Here is a 6,380-nt window from a genome sequence, read left to right as displayed (position 1 = left end):
AGACTGTAATAACCCCAATTTTTGGAATTTTTGAAACCCTTATGAATAGTATTTTGTTGATTATGCTGAATAAGAAAACTTTTCATGCCACACTATATAGGTGTTCTTCTATTGTTATTCTGAGATCTTATTAGTACTTTATATGGGATATAAGTGTATGTAAAGATCGTCAGAATCCAAATTTGAACACTTTGATTTTTTCCGAAAATCCACCAGATACTGAAAGAATTGAGTATAAGGTAACAGGATAAAAAGGATTTAAATTCAAGGATTATAAGAGAGGATCATAAAAGGAATATAATGTATTGAGAAAGGTTAAGGAAACCCAAGTAATAAGATCCCGGGTATGATCCCTCAAACGATAAACGAAAACGAAATTTAAGCGAACCGTATAACAGATCAGCGGTCATTGGCCAAGTAATTAGAAGCTAATCAAAGAGGTTAGTGATGATGATGTCATCAAACCAATAAGAAGAGGACAATTATGGGAGGATGACATAACATGATGACCTAAGCATGACCAAAGAGAAGTGTGTTGTTGGTTGATTAAGAACCACACAAAATTCACCATGGTTAAAAGTAATAAATCAAAAAAAAGCAAGCAACCAAGCAAAACAAATCACAAAATCACAAAAACACAAAGTTGACTTCATTTTCTTCAAGAAATCTCTCGGCCTTTCTCTTTTTTTTCAAGAAGAAAAATCCAAAATCCAAGATCCAAGCCTTATTAATTAGTGAGGTAATTATCTAATACTCCTTATGCATAGATATAGCTATCCTATAAGTTTGAGCTTCAAATTCATTCACAATCTCTTCCTAAAATTCATGGAAGAAGAGGGTGAATAGTGTTTTTCAAGAACTTAAATTTTTGTTCTTGAGTTTTTGTTTAGATTAAGCTTGGATAAGGACTTTCAAGGGTGATTCCAAGCTAATTAGTTACTCCTACTCACAAGGAAGGTATAATCTCTTAACCTAGCTTTGTTATTGAATGTTAAGATCTTAGCATGAGTATTATAGTTCATAAGAGGCTTAATTGTTGTGTATGTAGAGATTAGTTGGTTTTGTGATGTTTTTGGAGTTGTAAATCTTGGTTATTAGTTAAAGAACTTAAGAATAGTTTTAGTTCATGTTGGAGATTAATATAAATTGGAAAAACTTGAGGTTTTTGGACTGTAGTAGTGAGGTATTGATGGATTTTGGTTGTATGGTTGAATTATGGTTGGTTTGTGATTGATTTGGAGTAGAATAAAAATTGGTAATCGCGTAAACATAGCCGTCGTAATGTCCGATTTACTTTAGACTGTTTTTGCTCTTAACATCAAGACCCGAGGACTCACTGTTAGGTTTTGACCATTGCCATGATTAGATAGTTCATGTTACGAGCTTCGTTTTGATATGTGGTTCGTTTGAATCCGATGTACGGTTTAGGAGAAACGACCGTTTTAAGTAACAGCGTTTCGCGAACGAACCATTACCCCTCGCCTTACTTTGAAAAATTGGTTAAAGACCTTAAATGACTAATTGGAGTATGAAACATTTATGTGAAGTGTATTAGGCAGTTAGTAAGGCACTCACGAAAGAATCGCCTTAAAACTCTTAATGGTTAATTTATTAAAAATGATGGAGCCGAGGGTACTCGAGCGACTTAAGAGAATCGTTGAGCGCAAAGCGAGCGTTAGAATCTAATTGGTTAAAGTATAGATTCATAAGCGACTTTGGTTTAATTCCAACTTATATGTGGTTTATAGGTTACCAGACTCATCCCAGGACTTTTACCACCCCCAGTCGCTCAGGCAAGTTTTCTACCCGTTATACTGTTGTTGTGATGTATAAATGTATATGCATTATCTTGTGATAGATGCATGTTGGTTAATTAGCAAATTTTGCGATATATTGAAGCATGCTGATATGGTATATATATGCATGTTTGTTTCATAATCTGGTTATCTGTCTGTTGATTTCAATATTTATAGTTGCATAATACCTATGCTAGAGATAAGCAGTAGTTGCGTATACCCTTAGTATAGGGGACCCAAAGGTGAACATTTTTCTAAAACCGGGAGTCGATGTTCCCGAGTATATTATATATATTTATATATATATAGATATAGTTTTCAAAACTATGAATCGAATAAGGTTTATTCGATAACTTTATTTTATTAATGAATATTATTTTGAATATTCATTTGAGGGCTTATGACTCCGTTTATTTTATTAATGAATATTATTTTGAATATTCATTTGAGGATATATGACTTGTTTATTTTATTAATGAATATTATTTTGAATATTCATTCAAGGACATATGACTCTGTTTATTTTATTTAATGAATATTATTATTTGAATATTCATTCGAGGACTTATGACTCCGATTATTTACTAATTAATATTCTTTACTTTATTAAAAAATAATGTGTCGATAATCAAACTCACTTTTGATTATTCAAATAAAGATAGTACTTTCGTATAAGTATATCTTTGGTTATTTAATATTCATTTCAAGTATAAGTTTTAAAACTTCTACTTCAATTATTTTTATAAAGATTATTCTTTATGGGAATATTATTTAAATAATAATATTCAGATATTTTCTAATATATTGGGACTGATTTATTTTATTAAATCAGCATCACTCCAAACATTCTTAAAAATGTTTTCGAGTCTTCAAAATGATTTTAAAGGTTAGGGCGGATCCCAAAACTCATTTTTATATTTAAGATCCTCCTTTCGAAGGGGATTTAAATACTCGCTCAAAACCTGAGGGATCCGGCTCTGTGGTGTGTTTTATATTCGCAACAAGGTTGCTATTTTGATAAAAGATTTTTTGATTACTTACCCAACACTCGGGAAGTAAAATTCTTGGAACAAGTTAATCCATTAACAGGCATCGCCTGGGAAATATCGGTGAGTTTTCCTTTCCAACTAGATATGACTTCTTGGTGGAGCCTATCAACAAGTTTCTACTTGGGGAAAGTGGGGACGGGCTTTACGTTTCAGAGTCATGGATTTCATCTGAACTAGGAGTGGCGTAAGTGGTCGAGTGGCGCCGGCCCAGCCTTATTATATTGGCCCAATCGGCCTGGAAGTTCCGCTAAGACGTTTCATTCCTTAGGAGTCCATTGTTCGGTTGACAAGTAAATCCGACAGGTTCTTCTCTACATGTAGAAAATGGTGGGGTTGCACTACTGCGACTGATCATCGTGAGTGGTCTTTCTGGCGCGGCAAACTCCCGTAATGAGTTCATCATCCAGTTGGATATTTCTGCAACACTACCCAGAGCACTTCGATAGAAAGGCTACGGCTGGGCGATTGTTGAGTGTTGGCAGGGTCGAGTTTTCAAAATGATGTTTCCATCAAATGAAGTATCTCGTAACTTCGTTTCTTTTGAATGATATTTCAAAGATTGATTCTATACGAGTTATGCCTTGTAGTCTCATCTATGTGATGAACTTTTGAAACTAATTATAACTTGAACGGTGGTAGTTCAAGTAGTATTCGGAAAAGATATAAGTATATTGGAGTATCTTGTAACTTCATCTTTTAAACTTATATCTAGTAAATGATTACCTTGTGCATGTCAAAGATTTTCAGGAAAAAAAAACGTTGAGACAAGGTTAGATATATGAGATCACCTTGCAACGATATTTTTATACAGTTATAAGCAGGAACTCTGTGGATGTTATACATGTCAGAGGATTTCAAATATTGTGAAAAGTATATATATATATATGTCTATATATATATATACTGAATGTTTTGCGACTTGGTCGCGTTAAGATATCAGCTTGGTTCATTTCTTTTGACCAAGACTTTCATGAGTACTATGAGAATGCTCATATATTGTTAATCATTATACATATTATTTTGGTGGGCTTGTTGCTCACCCTTGCTTTCTTATTTCATCACACAATAATAGATAGAAAAGATGAACAAGACCAAGCTTCCAATTCGCAAGCGGTTAGAAAACGTTCCGTAGTTTTCTGGAAGCGTTGATGCCGCCGTAGCTGAGGTAAGAGCTACCAATAGGCTAGGTTTTCAACTATTGATGAACCAAACTTATGTATAATATGAATTATAATAATGGCAAAGAAATGTAAATTTATTCAGAAACCCTTTTAAGGTGTAACGGTTTATAACTGTGGAATAAAATAATTTGTGTTACTTTTGGTATTCATCTCTGAGACTATAACTTGTGGTGTGTGTGTGTGTATATTGTGGGGCCCAGTACTCAATAGCTGGTTGACTGTTAAGGTTAAGTATTGATAAGGGAAATGAAACTCGTGACAATCCGAATCCCCGACCCCGAATTTAGGGGTGTTACACTACTCATAGCACATCTTGAAGCACTCCAACTGTATAAAATTCAAGCCCTCCAACACAGTCAGAGTGTAGATGCAATCAAGCAAGAAATTTCTGAAGTCAAGCAAGATGTCATAGAAAGGATGAATGCTAGACACCCTGCAACCACCATGACTGAAATTGTTCAAAAGCTAAGGAAGGAGGCTGATCTCAATAATAAAGTTGAGGCCATGGACTCAAGAATATCTGTTGTAGAGAAGTCAATAGCCAAGATACTTAACAATCAAGAAACTCAGACTAAACTACTCCAACAGTTGGTGGCTACTCCACTCCCTCCCACACAACTTGATGATAACAAAAAGAGGGAGAAAGGCTCAAGTGAGGGGGAGCAACAGCTTAATATTCAAGTTAGCAAAGTAATTGTGCCTACAATTGCTTTCACCAAGCCACCAACTAAGGATAACATTGATCTGATTAATGAAGCAACCACATTGAGGGCAGCTGAAAAGAAGCAGTTGAGCCCAATCAACTGGGAGAAAATTGATGAGGATATTCAAAAGAGGTTTGGGCTAGCAAAGAAGCCAGAAAAATCAGCCAATCATCATTCTCAAATCAGGAAAATATCTGTGAATGATATGAGCATGAATAATCTGGAAAGAGGACGGCCATCATGCATCAAATCTCCAAAGGCTGAGCTAATTTTAAAACCAAAGGTGAACTTTCCTAAACCTTCACTAAAGAACCCTTTGGATACAGTGTATGAGACACCAAATCCTGATAAAAAGAAACTGTTGTCAAGATCTATTGCATTCTACAAGGATCCAGCTGATACAGCATTAAAAAGAAGAATTGCCAAGGTTTTCAGGAATGGTAAGGAAATTTGTGTGGTAGTTGGACACCCTCAATTTGTTGAAGTAAAAAGAGAAGAAAAGGCAAGATTGAAGCAAGAAAAGAAGCAAGCTGCTTTATATACTAAAAAGGTTAAACAAAAGGAGGAGCAAACTACTATCTTGGACAAGCTGCAAGCTGTGAAACCTACATAACAAATTCCTGAACAATCATCTGAAACCACTGAATCTAAGGAACTGAAAATGCAAGAAGAATCACAGCAGAGAAAAAGTTTTAGATACAAACTTCATGCAAAGAGAAAAGTGGATTTTGATAAAAAGGAATTGGAAGATCAGTTTCCCAAAAAGTCTACATCTGCAACAACTCAAACATCCATGCCCACTGTGGCACATGGAGAATTCAAGAAAGATCCATCCAAGAATTTTCGTGGTGAACCTATAATTCCAAAGGATGAGCCAATAGACTGGGATAGTCTACCAATACCTGAACTCAATCTACCTCACTTCATGAAGCCAAAGAAGACAAAGACCAGAGCAGTCAAGAAAGTGAAGCCCTCAACTCTCAGATCCAAGTCCCTAACCAAAGCTCAAACCAAAGTCAACAAGGGAGACATTATGTACATCTGTGACATCAAGAAATTCTCAGATTTAAACCTCTATCTAAATGAACTGGAAGAAGTTAGAGGGATTGATGCTTACAGGAATCTACCTGAAAGGTTAGTATTCAAGTACAAGGGAGGAAAAGAGATACAATGGCCACTTCACAGGATCCTTCAAGAAAGCCAATCTGTGCTGATAAAGGTTTATTCATCATTTAAGAAAAACTTTGGATTCAATGTGACAGCTAGAAGGCTGGTTCTAAAGAAGATTGAAGAACTGAGGAGTATTAGAGCCAGAGATGCACTCCCAAAGACTCTAACTATTCCTTACACTGGAAGTAGAGTACATCTAAGGCCCTACTGGCTGATGGAATTCATGGATGATAAGGGAGTTAGAAGATTCTTCAGATTAGAAGACCAGTTGAGCATCTCTAGCAATGAGACTCTTCTGGAAATGGAAGGAATGCTAAATTTCTCAGAATTTGATGAACTGGAATTCCACATACAGCTCCAAAATTAGATAGAAGAAAACAACAGAAAGCTTGGAAAGAGATATAGATCATCAAGGAAATAGATCAATCTGCTCAGGCTAGTGGAGCACCTTGAAAATGACTGTGAGCAAATCTTTATACA

Source organism: Apium graveolens, chromosome 5 (genome assembly GCF_009905375.1).
Source record: "Apium graveolens cultivar Ventura chromosome 5, ASM990537v1, whole genome shotgun sequence".
Taxonomy (NCBI): domain Eukaryota; kingdom Viridiplantae; phylum Streptophyta; class Magnoliopsida; order Apiales; family Apiaceae; genus Apium; species Apium graveolens.
This window is presented reverse-complemented; position numbering follows the sequence as displayed.